The following is a 16,710-nucleotide window of genomic DNA, read 5'->3' as shown; positions in this document are numbered from 1 at the left end:
GAGCTGTCAGTGCAGAGCCTGATGTGGGGCTCGAACTCATGAGCCATGAGATCGTGACCTGAGCGAAAGTCAGATGCTTAACCAACTGAGCCACCCAGGTGCCCCCTGGTTTTTGTTTTAATAACAGAAGTGTCACCTATCCCCTTTACGATGGAAAGAATAGCGCTGCAGAATTTATTTACTTTAAAAATTTTATTTTCGAGAGCGAGAGCAGGAGAGGGGCAGAGAGAGAGGGACTCAGAGGATCTGAAGTAGGCTCTGTGCTGAGAGTGCGCTGAGCCCGATGTAGGGCCCAAACCCACAAACCATGAGATCATAACCTAAGCCAAAGGCAGACATTTAACTGATTGAGCCACCCAGGTGCCCCAGTGCTCCAAAATTTCTTAAATATTTGGTTTACTGTAATCTTTATGTTTCTAATTTAACAACCCTGTTTATAATTTTGATTGAGCCAAAATAAAGTTTAAAAACAGTAAGAAAATTTCCAAAAGGACAAAAATAAGCAGCAAAACATCTAGTATATGTCATACAGTTGAAGTTTGTGCCATAGGTGAAAGTGACATAAGACCACTCTGATTATTTCCAATGTCTAGTATGTAGCAGGAACTAAAATGTTGACATGAAAGCTAAAGGAAGAATGGGATTCTGGGGACTGTTCTCTCATGACAGACTTTCCATTCTTGACATTTCCTACCATTGCTCCCTCACTGTCAGTAGTATTACCTCCTATTGAAAAGAGAGGCTATGGAATTTTGGTGCTAGAAGAGCTCTTTGAGAATTAGTCTATGTGAATAAACTGCAACCCAGATGGTTCAAGCATCCTGCCCAAATAAGAGCTGGGACTAAAACCAAAAAAATTTCAACAAACGCTCAGACTCTTGTCTTTTTACTTGGAAGCCCTAGCTTTGCCATTTTTCTCTTCTGCCTCAGGAAAAGATGTTTCGTTACCAAGACTAACTCATCTCTGTTCTTAATTCTCTTGCATTCAGCAGATTTATTATAGTGGAGGTCTCCTACCATCTCTGTAATCTCTATTATTTTTTTTCTTATTTGTGCCAGTACCATATTGTCTTGATGATTACAGCTTTGCAATACACCTTGAAGTCCAGGATTGTGATGCCTCCAGCTTTGGCTTTCTTTTTCAGGATTGCTTTGGCTATTCGGGGCCTTTTCTGGTTCCATACAAATTTTAGGATTGTTTGTTCCAGCTCTGTAAACAATGCTGGTGTTATTTTGATAGGGGCTGCATTGAATGTATAGATTGCTTTGGGTAGTAGCATCATTTTAACAATATTTGTCCTTCCAATCCATGAGCATGGAATATTTTTCCTTTTTTGTGTGTCTTAATTTCTTTCATAAGCTTTCTATAGTTTTCAGTGTATAGACTTCTCACCTCTTTGGTTAGGTTTATTCCTAGATATTTTATGGTTTTTGGTGCAGTTGTAAATGAGATAGATTCCTTGACTTCTCTTTTTGTTGCTTCATTATTGCTGTATGGAAATGCAATTGATTTCTGTGCATCGATTTTATATCCTGCAACTTTCCTGAATTCGTGGATCATTTCTAGCAGTTTTTTGGTAGAATCGTTTGGGTTTTCCATATAGAGTATCATGTCGTCTGCGAAGAGTGAAAGTTTGACTTCCTCCTTGCTGATTTGGATGCCTTTTATTCCTTTATTGCTTTATTCCTCTTTGCTATTTGGATGACTTTTATTGCTGAGGCTAGGACTTCCAATACTGTGTTGAATAACAGTGGTGAGAGTGGACATGCCGGTCTTGTCCCTGACCTGGGGGAAAGCTCTCAGTTTTTCCCCATTGAGGATATTAGCGGTGGGTCTTTCATATATGGCTTTTATGATCTCGAGGTATGATCCTTCTATCCCTACTTTCTTGAGGGTTTTTATCAAGATAGGATGCTTTATTTTGCCAAATGCTTTCTCTGCATCTATTGAGGATCAATGTGGTTCTTGTCCTTTCCTTTATTGATATGATATATCACATTGATTGTTTTGCAGATATTGAACCAGCCCTGCATCCCAGGTATAAATCCCACTTGGTCATGGTGAATAATTCTTTTAATGTATTGTTGGATCTGGTTGGCTAGTATCTTGTTGAGGATGTTTGCATCCATATTCATCAGGGAAATTGGTCTGTAGTTCTCCTTTATAGTGGGGTATTTGTCTGGTTTTGGAATCAGGGTGATGCTGGCTTTATAGAATGAGTTTTGAAGTTTTCCCTCCATTTCTATTTTTTGGAACAGCTTCAAAAGAACAGGTGTTAACTCTTCTTTAAATGTTTGGTAGAATTCCCCTGGAAAGCCGTCTGGCCCTGGACTCTTGTTTTTTGGGAGATTTTTGATTACTAATTTGATTTCCTTACTGGTTATGGGTCTGTTCAAATTTTCTATTTCTTCCTGTTTCAGTTTTGGTAGTTTATATGTTTCTAAGAGTTTGTCCATTTCTTCCAGATTGCCCAATTTATTGGCATAACTTGCTCATGATTCTCTTATTATTTGTATTTCTGCAGTGTATGTTCTGCAGTCTCCTCTTTCATTCTTGATTTTATTTATTTGGGTCCTTTTTCTTTTTGATCAAACTGTCTAGGGGTTTATCAATTCTGTTAATTCTTTCAAAGAAACAGCTCCTGGTTTCATTGATCTGTTCTACTGATTTTTTGGTTTCAATACCATTGATTTCTGCTCTAATATTATTTCCTGTCTTCTGCTGGTTTGGGGTTTTATTTGCTGTTCTTTTTCCAGCTCTTTAAGGTGTAAGGTTAGGTTGTGTCTCTGAGGTCTTTCTTCCTTCTTTAGGAAGGCCTGGATTGTTATATACTTCCCTCTTATGACCACCTTTGCTGTGTCCCAGAGCTTTTGGACTGTGGTGTTATTTTCATTGGCTTCCATGTACTTTTCATTCCATTCATTATTTAGTAGGATCTTCTTTCATCTCCAAGTATTAGTGGTCTTTGCAAATTTCTTCTTGTTGTTGATTTTGAGTTTCATAGCGTTGTGATCTGAAAATATGCACGGTATGATCTTGATATTTTTGTATTTGTTGAGGGCTGATTTGTGTGCTAGTATTATCTATTCTGGATAACATTCCATGTGCACTGCAGAAGAATGAATATTCCACTGCATTAGGATGAAATGTTCTGAATATATCTGTTAAGTCCATCTGGTCCAGTGTGTCATTCAAGACATTGTTTCCTTGTTGATTTTCTGTGTAGATGATCTGTCCATTGCTGTAAATGGGGTGTTGAAGTCCCCTACTATTATGGTATTATTGTAAACGAGTTTCTTTATGTTTGTGATTAATTGATATATATACTGGGGTGCTTTCACATTTGGAGCATAGATGTTTATAATTGTTAGGTCTTCTTGGTGGATAGACCCCTTAATTATGATATAATGCCCTTCTTCATCTCTTGTTACAGTCTTTATTTTATTTAAAGTCTAGTTTGTCTGATATAAGTATGGGTACTCCGGTGACCATTAGCATGATAGATGGTTCTCCATCCCCTTACTTTCAATCTGAAGGTGTCTTTAGGTCTAAAATGGGTCTCTTGTAAACAGCATATAGATGGGTCTTGTTTTCTTAACCATTCTGTTACCTTTTGTGTTTTGATTGGAACATTTAGTCCATTGACATTTAAAGTGAGTATTGAAAGATATGAATTTATTGCCAGTATGTTGCCTGTAGAGTTGGATTTCTGGTGGTATTCTCTGATCCTTTATAGTCTCTGCTGCTTTTGGTCATTTTTGTTCTGTTTCATCTTTTCTCCCCTCAGAGAGTCCCCTTTAAAATTTCTTGCAGGGCCAGTTTAGTGGTCATGAACTCCTTTACTTTTTGTTTGTCTGGGAAACTTTTTTATCTTTCCTATTTTGAATGACAGCCTTGCTGGATAAAGAATTCTTGGCTGCATATTTCTCCAATTCAGCACATTGAATATATCCTGCCACTCCTTTCTGGCCTGCCAAGTTTCTGTGGATAGGTCTGCTGCAAACCTTATCTGTCTTCCCTTTTGGTTAAGGACTGTTTTTCCCTTGCTGCTTTCATGATTCTCTCCTTTCCTGAGTATTTTGTGAATTTGACTATGATATGCCTTGTTGATGGTCAGTTTTTGTTGAATCTAATGAGAATTCTCTGTGCTTCCTGGATTTTCATGTCTGTGACTTTCCCCAGGTTAGTAAAGTTTTCTGCTATGATTTGCTCACATAAACCTTCTACCCCCTTTTGTTTCTCTTCACCTTCTGGGACACCTATGATTCAGATGTTACTCCTATTTAATGAGTCACTGAGTTCTCTAATTCTTATATTGTGTTCTTTTGCCTTAGTTTCCCTCTTTTTTTTCTACTTCAGTATTCTCCATACGTTTGTCCTGTATATCACTGATTCTCTGTTCTGCTTCATCCATCCTTGCCACCTGGCATCCATTCAAGATTGCATCTCAGTTATAGCATTTTAAATTTCATCCTGACTAGATGTTACTTTTTATCTCCACAGAAAGGGATTCTATGTTTTCAACTCAGCTAGTATTATTATCATGATTCTAAATTCTGGTTCAGACATCTTTCTTGTATCTGTGTTAAGGCTCTGGCTGTCATTTCTTCCCGTTCTTTCTTTTGGGGTGAATTCCTTTGTCTTGTCATTTTGGAGGAAGAAATAGAATAAAATAAAAAATTAAAATTAAAAAATTAAAAACAACACAAAAAAATCAGATAAAGGATGCTAGATCCTAAGTGTGTTTTGGTCTGGTTGTTGAAAGACATTTGATAGAATTGAGAAAAAAGGGAAACAAAAAAAGAAAATGTTTGAAAATTTAAAAAAAAATTAATAAATAGCATAAAATGAAATGATGAAAGTAAAATAGAATAAAAATTTACAAAAAAGTAAAAAAATATAGAAAAAAATTCGTTTTTATAAGAACAGAAAATAAAAATAATTTTTTCTCTTTGTACTCATGAAAAAGAAAAGAAAAGAAAATTGAATAGATGGACCAGTGAACAGAATGGAATACGATTGGAATTACATTCAGTTTTCCCTAGAAGTCAAACTATGAAGCACTCTGTAGTCTGTAAACTAAGCAGGCAGAGAGATTTGTGGTATTCCTCTAGACTGGGATTGGCACAGTTGGACAGGGCTTGTGTAGCCGGTCCATTCTCCACTAAATGGTGCTGCTTAGTTTACTGGGGTGGATTGTTTTGGTGCATGTATTTTTGTATATGCATGCTTGGGAGAGGTGAAAATGGCATCACCCAGCTACCTTGTCTCTGGTATTGGAATTCTGTGTTCTCCCCGACTGGCAGTCAAGCACCTCTCCTTTTTCTCCAGCTTCTATCCACTCCCTGCTTCTACACCATCTGCTACCAAGCCATCAGCCTGCCAGGCAGTACCTCCCTCCCGAGTTTTATCTCAGATAGGGCTGTGTTTCCAAACCCGTCACTTCTGAGAGCCCTGCGGCCTTGACCCACTCAGACACTCTGTGGGACTGTCTCTCTGAGCAATGGCCAGGTTCTGGCCTGCCCCCAGAAACAGTCACTCAGCCACGCTGCTGCAAATGCCCAGAGCCTGCAGCTGGATGCCAGACCATGCCCAAAAAAGTTTGTGCAATCGTGTAGCAGCAGTGTTTCAGGGATTATGGTAAATTGCAACACACACCTGGCGCCAAGCTTCACCACCCCGTAACATCCTTATTCCAACACTAGCAAATGTGGCTGTTCACTGGAGTCCGTGGGCACCTTTGCCTCTGTGGAGGCTGCACAGCCTCGGAACCACCTCTCCCCATGTGGCCTGAGGACCCCTCAGACCTTGCTGTCTGCTCCTCAGGATTCACCCTTCCCACCAGTGCTCCACCAGGTATTGAGCTGCAGAGTTTCAGACTCTGCACTCCCCTGTTCATAGAGTCTTAGGGGTATCCAAACCCTCTCCTTTCTCCTTTTTTCTTTCTCTCTTTCTTGTTAAGTCACTTAGGGGTGTGTGCACTCTTTCTCTTCAGCTGCTTTTGGGGAGGGTGGTGCTTTTCCTATACTCTGCCCTCCTATCTCTGTCCTTTCTCTGCAAGCAAAAACCGCTCCCTACCCTCTGCAACTTCTCTCCCCAAGTTCACCTCTGTGTGCTGCATCTGCTGAGTTCTGTGGTTCAGGTTATGCAAATTGCTGTGTTAATCCTCAGATCAATTTTCTAGGTGTGAAAGATGTGTTGGTGTTGATGTAGCTGCATTTCAGGGGCCAGAGATGCAAAAAACTTCCATGCTGCTCCGCCATCTTGGGCCCCTCCCCCTGAAGATGACATGCTTTAAATTACTTAAGTATCCAAAGGAATTCTGCAACTCATTTTTAGCTCATTCCATGGGTAAGAACAAAAATAGGGTTCATGGGCAATTTTGGAAGTACTTGTGAAGGATATCTAGGTGACTCCTGGTGATGTTTGACTCTCTTTAGTACTTCAGGATAGAAATTAAGGGCCTGTGAGTATATATAGTCATAAATTTTCTTATGCTTTATTTGGGACTCTTGACAAGTTCTCCTAGTATTTCATGGAAATCTGTGAAAAGAGTAAGTAAGCATACTTATTAAGGAGAAAATTATCAAAAAATAAATTTCAACAGAGGATGTTTAGGTATTGTATACTTTCCTACCATAGCTAGGCAGGTTAAATCTTTTGTTTTTATTGAGAAATAATTGACATACAACATGTTGGTTTTCCGATGTACAACATAATGATTCAGTATTTGTATATAATGATTAAATATTTGTATTTATTGTGAAATGATCGCCACAGTAAGTCTAGTGCCACACATAGTTACAAATCGTTTTTCTTGTGATGCAAACTTCTAAGATCTATTCTCTTAGAACTTTCAAATATAATACAGTATTATTAAGTATGGTGACCATGCTATACACTACGTCTGCAGGACTTATTTTATAACCAGAAGTTTCTACCTTTTAACCCTCTTCACCCAATTTCCCCACTTGTCACTACCCTCCTCTGACAGCCACCAATTCATTTTATCAAGAGTTTGGTTTTGTTTGTTTTAATTCCACATACAAGTGAAATTATACAGTATTTATCTTTCTCTGTCTGCCTTATTTCACTTAGCACAACACTCTCAAAGTCAACCTATGTCATACAAATGGCAAGATTTTCTTCTTTTTGTTGCCTGAATAATAGTCCATTACTTGTAATGTTCCATTATTGTATGTGTACCACATTGTCTTCATCTATTCATCCATTAGTGGACACCTAGATTGTTTTCATGTCTTGGGTATTGTAATGAACACAGGCACAGTTTTCTAGTCAATATGTGGCCTTTTCATTTTCTAGATGGTTTCCTTTGTTGTATAGAAGCATGTGGCTATCCAGTTTTCCCAATGCTATTTACTGAAGGGGTGCCTGGGTGGCTCAGTTGATTGAGCATCTGACTCTTGATTTTGGGTCAGGTCATGATCTCATGGCTTATGGAATCAAGTCCCATGTCAGGCTCTGTGATGACAGCATGGAGCCTGCTTGGGATTTTCTCTCTCTCTGCCCCTCCTGTGCTCATGCATGCACATGCTCTCTTTCTCTCTCTCAAATAAATAAACATTTTTGTTTATTTTAAGTGTTTAGTTTTGAGAGACAGAATGAACAGTAGAGGGGCAGAGAGGGACAAAGGATCTGAAGCAGGCTCTGTGCTGGCTGCAGAGAGCCTGATGTGTGGCTTGAACCCACAAACTGTGAGATCATGACCTGAGTCAAAGTCAGATGCTTATTAACCAACTGAGCTACCCAGGTGCCCCTAAATAAATTTTTTTTTTAAATACCATTTATTGAAGAGATTGTTCTTTGCTCATTCTATACTCTGTACTCCTTTGTTGTACACTAATGGACCAAATTTGTATAATTTCATTTCTGGGCTCTGTTGACCTGTGTATCTGTTTTTATGTCAATACCATAGTGTTGTGATTACTATAGCTTTATAATGTAGTTTGAAATTCAGAAACATGATACTAATTTTGTTCTTTTTCAAGATTGCTTTGGCTATTTGAAGTCTTTTGTGGTTCCATAAAAATTTAAAGATTGATTTCTGTGAAAAATGCCATTGAAATTTTGATAGGGATTTCACTGAATCTGTAGATTGCCTTGAGTAGTATGGACATTTTAACAATATTCTTTCAATACAGGAGCTTGGAATATTTTCTCATTTATTTATGTCTTCTTCAATTTCTTTCATCAGTTTATTTCACTATGGTTACAGTTTTCAGTGTATAGGCCTTTGACTTCCTTAGTTTATTCCTAGGTATTTTTTGTTTTTCTTTTTTGATATAATTGTAAATGGCATTGTATTCTTAGTGTCTCTGCCAGTTTGTTATTAGTGTATAGAAACAGCATAAATTTTCATATAATTTTGTGTCCAGCAACTCTACTGAATTTGTTTAATAGTTTTAACAGGTTTTTGTTTGTTGTTGTTGAGTCTATAGGGTTTTCTATATATACTATCATGTAATCTGCAAGTACTGACAGTTTTACTTCGTCCTTTCTGATTTGACTGCCTTGTCTTTACCCTGCCAAATTGCTCTTGCTAGGACTTGTAATACTATGTTGAATAGAATTGCCAAGAGTGGGCATCTTTATTTTGTTCTTGGTTTTAGAGGAAAAACGTTCATCTTTTCACTGTTATATTAGCTGTGGGGCTTGTCAGATACAGCTTTTATTATGTTGAGGCATCTTACTTTGATGCCCACTTTATTGAGAGTTTTTACCATAAACAGGTGTTGAATTTTGTTACATGCCTTTTCTGCATTGAGGTAATCATATGATTTTTATTCTTCATTTAGTTAATCTAGTATAACATATTGATTTGTGGATGTTGAACCATCCTTGCATCCCTGGAATAAATCCTACTTGATTGTGATATATGATGCCTTTAATGTATTGTTGAATTGGGTTTGCTAATATTTTGTTGAGGACTTTTGTATGTATGTATGTTCATTAGGGATATTGGCCTATAATTTTCTTGTGTCCTTATCTGGTTTTGGTATCAGGGTAATGCTGGCCTCATAAAATGAGTTTGAAAGACTTTCCCTTCAGGGCACCTGTGTGACTCAGTCAGTTAAACATCTGACTTCAGCTCAGGACATGATTTCACAGTTAGTGAATTCGAGCCCCATATTGGTCTCTCTGTTGGTACTGAGCCTACTTTGGATCCTCTGTCTCCCTCTCTCTGTCCCTTCCCCCCCCCACACACACACATACACAATAAATACACTTTAAAAAAAAAAAGACTTCCCCTTTAATTTTGGGGGGGAGCTTGAAAAGGATTAGTATTAATTCTTTAAATGTGAAGCCATCTGGTCTTAGATTTTGTTTGTTTGTTTGAAGGGTTTTGATTACTTAGTGTCCTCACTAGTAATTATTCTGTTCAGATTTTCTGTTTCATCATCATTTAGTCTTGGAGGATTATGTTTTTAGAAATTTATACATTTCTTCCAGGTTGTCCATGTCATTGACATATAATTGCTTATAGTAGACTCTTATCTTCCTTTGTATTGCTGTGGTATAAGTTGTATAGCTCTTTCATTTATGATTCTGCTTATTTGAGTCTTCTTTCTCTTGATGAGTCTAGTCAAAGGTTTGTCTATTTCCTTTATCTTTACAAAAAAAATCAGCTTTTAGTTTCACTGATCTTTTCTAATGTCTTTTAGGACTCTTTCTTTTTTTTTTAAGTTTGTTTATTTTGAGAAAGAGTGAGTGTGAGTGGGAAAGGGGCGGAGAAATATGGAGAGAGAGAAACCCAAGCAGACTCCACACTCAGCACAGAGCCCAACGTGGGGCTTGAACCCACGAACCATGATATCATGACCTGAGCTGAAATCAAGAGTTGGATGCTTAATCCACCCAGCCACCCAGGTGCCCCTAAAAATCTATTTCTACTCTGGTCTTTGTTTCTTCCTTCTGTAAGCCTTGGGCTTTGTTCTTTTTCTGGTTCCTTGAGGTATATACAGTTAGGTTTTGTGAGATCTTTCTTGTTTTTTGTGTGTGCATTTATCACTGTAAACTTTCCTCCTGGACTGCTTTTTCTGCATCCTATACATTTTGGTATATTTCCATTTTCATTTGTCTCAAGATATGTTTTACTTTTAGATTTCTTGTTTGAGCCATTGGTTGTTCAGTAGTAGAATGTTGTTTAATCTCCATATTTGTGAATTTTCCAGTTTTATTCTTGTAATTGATTTCTGGTTTCATAATGTTGTGGTCAAGAATGATGCTTGATAAATTTCAATCTTTTTAAATTTATGCAGACTTGTGGCATAGCACATGATCTATACTAGATGATGTGGCACGTTAACTCTTAGAAGGGCCATCTAGACTTGAATTGTCCAATGTCTGATATGGTAGCCACTATCCACATATGGTTATTGAAACCTTGAAGTGTGGCTACTGCAACTGAAGAACTAAGTTTTAATCCTTATTTAATTAAATTTCAAAATTGGTACTCTGTTCACTTTTTGGAACATTTAAGTATGTTTGGAACAGCTTGATTGTGCATATCTACTTTTTCAGCTGTATGTTTCATGAAATGCAGTTGCAAATCAATTGTTTCCAATCAGTTTAGCATTTGAATTGAGATATGCTATAAATATATAATAAACACCAATTTGGACTTACAAAAAATATAAAATTATCTTCAAACTTTTACACTGAGTGTATGTTGAAATAATAATGCTTTGAGTATATTTGGATAAATACTAAAATTTTACACTTTTTAAACTTGTTAATGTATTAGAATATTTTTAAAAATTTTAATTCCAGTGTAGTTAACATAGTGTTATATTACTTTCAGGTGTGCAAGTGATTTCAACAATTCCATACATTACTCATTGCTCATAATGATACTCTTAATCCCTCTCACTTCTTTCACCTATCCTCCCACCCACCTCCCCTCTAGTAACCATCAATTTATATTCTACAATTAAGAGTCTGTTTTTTGGTTTGTCTTTTTTGTTTTGTTTCCTAAATTCCACATGAGTGAAATAATATGCTATTTGTCTTTCTCTGAATAGCTAATTTCACTTAGCTAGATGCTAAGTGATCCATCCATGTTGTTGCAACTGGTAAGATTTCGTTCCTTTTTGTGGCTGAGTAATATTCCATTGTATATATATACTACCTCTTTATCCACTCATCTATCAATGGACATTTGGGTTGCTTCCATAACTTGGCTATTGTAAATAATGCTACAATAAAAATAGGGGTGTATATATCTTTTGGAATCAGTGTTTCATATTCTTTGGATAAATACCCAGTAATGGAATAGGGTAGTTCTATTTTTTATTTTTTGAGGATTCCTCATACTGTTTTCCACAGTGGCTGCACCAGTTTGCATGTCCACCAACAACAGTGCACAAGGGTCTGTTTTTTTCCACATCCTTGCCAACACTTGTTTCTTGTGTGTTTGATTATAGCCATTCTGACAGGTGTGAGGTGATCTCATTGTGGTTTTGATTTTCATTTCCCTAATGAGTAATGTTGAGCATCTGTTCATGCATCTTTTGGCCATCTGTCTTTGGAGAAATGGCCTTTTCATGTCTTCTGCCCATTTTTAAATTGGATTATTTGTGGTTTTGGATGTTAAGTTCTTTATATATTTTAGATACTGTTTATCCAATATGACATTTGCAAATATCTTCTTCCATTCAGTAGGTTGTGTTTTAGTTCTTTTTATTGTTTCTTTTGCTGTGCAGAAGCTTTTTATTTTGATGTAGTCCCAATAGTTTATTTTTGCTTTTGTTTCTCTTGCCTCAGGAGACATATCTAGAAAAATGTTGCTATGGCTGATGTTAGAGAAATCACTGCCTCTCCTCTCTTCAAGGATTTTTATGGTTTCAAGACTCACGTCTAAATCTTTAATCCATTTTGAGTTTATTTTTGTGTATAGTCTAAGAAAGTAGTTCACTTTTCCTAACACCATTTGTTGAAGAGAATGTCTTTTTTCCCAGCGCATATTCTTGCCTCCTTTGTCAAAGATTAATCATGGGTTTATTTCTGGGCTCTGTATTCTGTTCCATTGATCAATGTGTCTATTTTTGTGCCAGTACCATTCTGTTTTGGTTACTGTAGCTTTGTAGTATATCTTGAAATCTGGGATTGTGATACCTCCAGTTTCATTCTTGTCCAATATTGCTTTGGGAATTTGGGGTCTTTTGTGGTTCTGTACAAATTTTAAGATTTTCTTCTAGCTCTGTGAAAAATGCTATAGATATTTTAATAGGGATTGCATTAAATCAGTAGATTGTTTTGGGTAGTGTGGACATTTTAACAATATTTGTTCTTCCAACCCATGAGTATGAAATACCTTTACATTTGTTTGTGTCATCTTCAGTTTCTTTCATCAATAGTTTATACTTCTTAGAGTACAGGTCTTTCACCTCCTTGGTTAAGTTTATTCTTATGTGTCTTACTGTTTTTGGTGCAATTGTAAATGGGATTGTTTTCTTAATTTCTCTTTCTGCTACTACATTATTAGCATATAGAAATGCAATGGATTTATGTAAGTTGATTTTTTTTTTTGTAACCCTGTGACCTCACTGAATTCATTTATCAGTTCTAGTAGTTTTTTTGGTGGAATGTTTGGGTTTTCTATATATAGTATCATGTCATCTACAAACAGCTAAAGTTTTACTTCTTCCTTACCAATTGGGATGCCTTGTATTTCTTTCTTTTGTGTGATTGCTGTAACTAGGATTTCCCACACTATGTTGAATAAAAGTGGTGAGAGCAGACATCCTTACCTTATTCCTGATCTTAGGGGAAAAGTTTCTATTTCATTTATATCTACTCTAATCTTCATCATTTCCTTCCTTCTGATGACTTTTAGGCTTTAAAGCTTTTTCTAGCTCCTGTAGGTGTCAGTTTAGGTTGCTTATTTCAGATGCTTCTTGCATCTTGAGGTAGGCCTGTATTGCTAAAAACTTGCCTCTTAGAACAGCTTTTGCAGGTGGGGGGGGGGATAGGGTAAGGGGCACTAAGGAAGACACTTGTTGGGATGAGCACTGGGTGTTATACTCGGGAGAATCACTGGAATCTACTCCTGAAATCATTATAGCACTATATGCTAACTAGTATGTATATTAAAAAAAAAAAATTTTACATGTAAAAAAAAAATAATTTGTAGAATAAAAAAAAAGAACAGCTTCTCCTGCATCCCAAACATGTTGGACCATTATGTTTTCATTTTCTTTTGTCTCAATGTATTTTTTGATTTCCTCTTTGATTTCTTGGTTGACACATTTGTTGTTTAGTAGCATGATATTTAACTTCCATGTATTTGTGTTGTTTCAGATTTTTTTTCTTGTGGTTGATGGCTAGTTTCATAGTGTTGTAGTCAGAAAAAAATGTATGGTATGACTTCTTTTTGAATTTCTTGAAACTTGTTTTGTGGCCTAACATGAAATCTATACTGGAGAGTGTTGTGTTTCCACTTGAAAAGAATGTGTATTCTACTGTTTAATGATGGAATGTTCTGAATATACCTATTAGATCCATCTGGTGCTATGTGTCATTCACAGCCACTGTTTTCTTGTTGATTTTTTGTTTGGGTGATCTATCCATTGGTGTAAGTGGGGTGTTCAAGTCCCCTACTATATTGTAATACTATTGATTATTTCCTTTATGTTTGTTATTAGCTGTTTTATGTATTTGGATACTCCCACGTTGGCTGCATAAATATTTACAGTTGTTCTATCTTGTTGGATTTTTCCCTTTATGATTATATAGTGTCCTTCTCTGTCTCTTGTTACAGTCTTTGTTTTAAAGTCTATTTTGTGTAATAAAAGTATTGCTCCCCTGGCTCTCCTTTTACTTCCATTTGCATGAGAACTGCTTTTCTGTTACTACACCTAATGCAAGGTTCAATCCCACAACCCTGGGGAACCCTCCTGAGCTGAAATCAAGAGACACTCAACTGATTTAGCCACCCAGGCACCCCTGCATGTATCTTTAGTATGAAATGAGTCTCTTGGAGACAGCATATAGATGGGTCTTGCTTTTTTGCATCCACTCCAAAACCCTCTGTCTTTTGATTGAAGCATTTGGTCCTTTTATATTCAAAGTAATTATTGATAGGAATGGATTTATTGCTATTTTATTGCTTGTTTTATGTTTGCTTTGTAGTTCTTCCCTGTTCCTGTCTTCTCTTGCTCCCTTCTCTCAAGGTTTGCCAGCTTTCTTTAGTGACAGACTTTGGATTCTCTTCTATTTATTTTTTTGCTTATCTATTACTGGTTTTTGATTTTTGGTTACTATTAGGTTTATATATAACATCTTCTATATATAGCTGTCTATATTAAAATGATGGTCCCTTAAGTTTGGACCCATTCTTCACTCCTGTCTTCCCCACCTATGTTTCAGGTATGTGGTGTTATACCTTACATCCTTTTATTTTGTAAATCCCTTGACTGATTTTTATAGCTATACTTAATTTTATTACTTCTGTGTTTCCTACTTTTCTTATTCCTACTTAGGATGTTTCTTTCCACTCAAAGAATCCTCTTATAATATTTCTTGTAGGGCTGGTTTTGTGGTGAATTCCTTTAACTTTTGTTTGGGAAACTCTATCTCCTTATATTCTAAATGATAGTCTTGCAGGATAGAGTATTCTCTCTCTCTTTTGTTTTAAGTGTTTGTTTATTTTGGGGGAGAGAGAGTGAAAGAAAGACAGCATGTGAGGAGGGGCAGAGAGAGGGAGACAGAATCACAAGCAGGCTCCGCACTGTCAGCGCAGAGCCCGACACAGGCCCTGACCTCATGAACCATGAGATCATCACCTCAACCAAAATCAAGAATCTGATGCTCAATGAGTCACCCCGACACCCCTAGAGTATTCTTGATTGCAGATTGTTTTTTTCTTTCAGCACTTTGAATATATCATGTCTTCTCCCTTCTTGCTTACAAAGTTTCTGCTGAAGAATCAGCTGATAGCCTTGTGGGGTTTTCCCTTGTATGTAACTTTTTTTTCTCCTGCTGCTTTTAAAACTATAGTTTGCCATTTTAATTTCTACATGTCTTGGAGTAGACCTCCTTGGATTGATTTTTGTTGGGAGCTTTCTGTGCTGGATCTGGATTTCTGGTTTCTTCCTCAGATTTTGGAAGTTTTCAGTTATTATTTCTTCAAATTTTCTGCCCCCCTTTTGTCCCTTCTTTTTCTGGGATCCCTATAATGTGAACGTTATTACCTTTGATGGTGTTGCTGACTTTCCTAAGTGTCGTTTCATTATTTATTTATTTATTTATATTTTTGTCTCCTTTTCAGCTTGATTGTTTTCCATTACTCTTTCCTCCAGGTCACTAATCTCTTCTTGTGCTTCCTCTAGTCTACTATTTCTTCCACCTATTTTATTTTTAATTTCAGTTTCTGAGTTTCTCATCTCTGATTGGTTCTTTTTTATATTTTCTATCTCTTTCTTAATGGTCTCACCGAAGTCTCTTCCACTCTTGTCTGAAGTCCAGTGAGTATAATTATGACCAATACTTTAACTTCTCTATCAGGCATATTACCTATCTGTTTCACTTAGGTATCTTGCTGTGTATTTTTCCTGTTCTTTCATTTGGGACACATTCTTCTGTCTCCTCGTTTTGTCTAACTCTGTATGTCTGTGTCTGTGTGTTATGAAAGTCAGCTACACCTCGTACACTTGAAAGTAATGGCCTTTTGAAAAAGAGGTTCTATAGAGCCCTGCAACACAGTTGCTCCCTGTTCACCAGAACCTGGAGTTTCAGAGGTGTCTCTTATGTGTGTTGTGTGTGCCTTACTGTTGCCTTCAGCCCAGTCATCTGCAATGGCTCTCTCTGCCTGTTGTAGGTAGGATTTAGTCCCAATGCTCTTAATGAGCCAGTCTTTGGTTGCCTTGGGTTTGAGTTGACTCAGACCCTGCATTTGCCAGAGACACAGTAGCATAGGTGTTTTGCCCTGACAAACTTTCTTTCTGTCTTTTTTTTTTTTTTTAATGTTTGTTTATTTTGAGAGAGGGAGAGGGTGGGGGAGAGTCAGAGAGAGAGAGAGAGGAAGACAGAATCTCAAGCAGGCTCTGTACTGTTAGCACAAGCCCAATGCAGGGCTCAATCTCATGAACAGTGAGTCAGTTGCTTAACCGACTGAGCCACCAAGGATCCCCACCATGACAAGCTTTCATTAGTGGCTGGGTACTGCAGCCAGACTAGATGTCTGCCCCCACCCTATTGCTGGGGCTGCATTTGAACTGGTGTGTGTGTTTATCTTTTTCTCTTCCCATGGTAGGGGTCACTTTGGAGTGGTGCTGGCCCCTTTCAGGGCTGCTTCCACACTGCCAGGCTTGTGGCATCACTTTGGATGGTGTCAGTGCCCAGGGAATATTTAAGGACTTGGACTCTGCTTTCCTGGTTTCTGAGTTCAGAGCCCTCTTATTTTTAATGTTTCAAATGTTAAAGTCCTGCTGATTGTAAGAACTTGTGAAATTTGGCCTCTATGGCTTTCAAAGCCAAATATTATGGAGCTTCATCTTCCTAGTGCCTAGGGTGTCCGTTTCTCTCTTCTCCCTATGCTCAGCATCCTCCCTCCCACAGACAGTCCCACAGAGAGTCTGTTGGGTCTGTTTAGCTCCCCACCACCTCTAGCCCTTCCTACCCTCTTTGACATGGCCTCTTCTCTGTATTTAGCTGTGTAAAGGCTGCTCTGCCAGTCTTTGGTGATTTTC

At 37.3% G+C, this 16,710-nt stretch overlaps 1 protein-coding gene across 1 annotated transcript in view; it reads left to right on the top strand.

Annotated features, from left to right (window-relative positions):
- Nucleotides 1-16,710, top strand: part of BRDT (bromodomain testis associated) — a 67,665-nt gene that overhangs the window by 43,779 nt on the left and 7,176 nt on the right. The gene's annotated exons all lie outside the window — the stretch shown is intronic.

This window comes from Lynx rufus, unplaced genomic scaffold (genome assembly GCF_022079265.1).
Source record: "Lynx rufus isolate CCGP_SWC_20201006 ecotype Redwood Valley unplaced genomic scaffold, mLynRuf1.p SCAF_2, whole genome shotgun sequence".
Lineage (NCBI taxonomy): Eukaryota > Metazoa > Chordata > Mammalia > Carnivora > Felidae > Lynx > Lynx rufus.
Note: the sequence above shows the minus strand (reverse complement) of the source record. Positions and strands in the feature narration are given on the sequence as shown.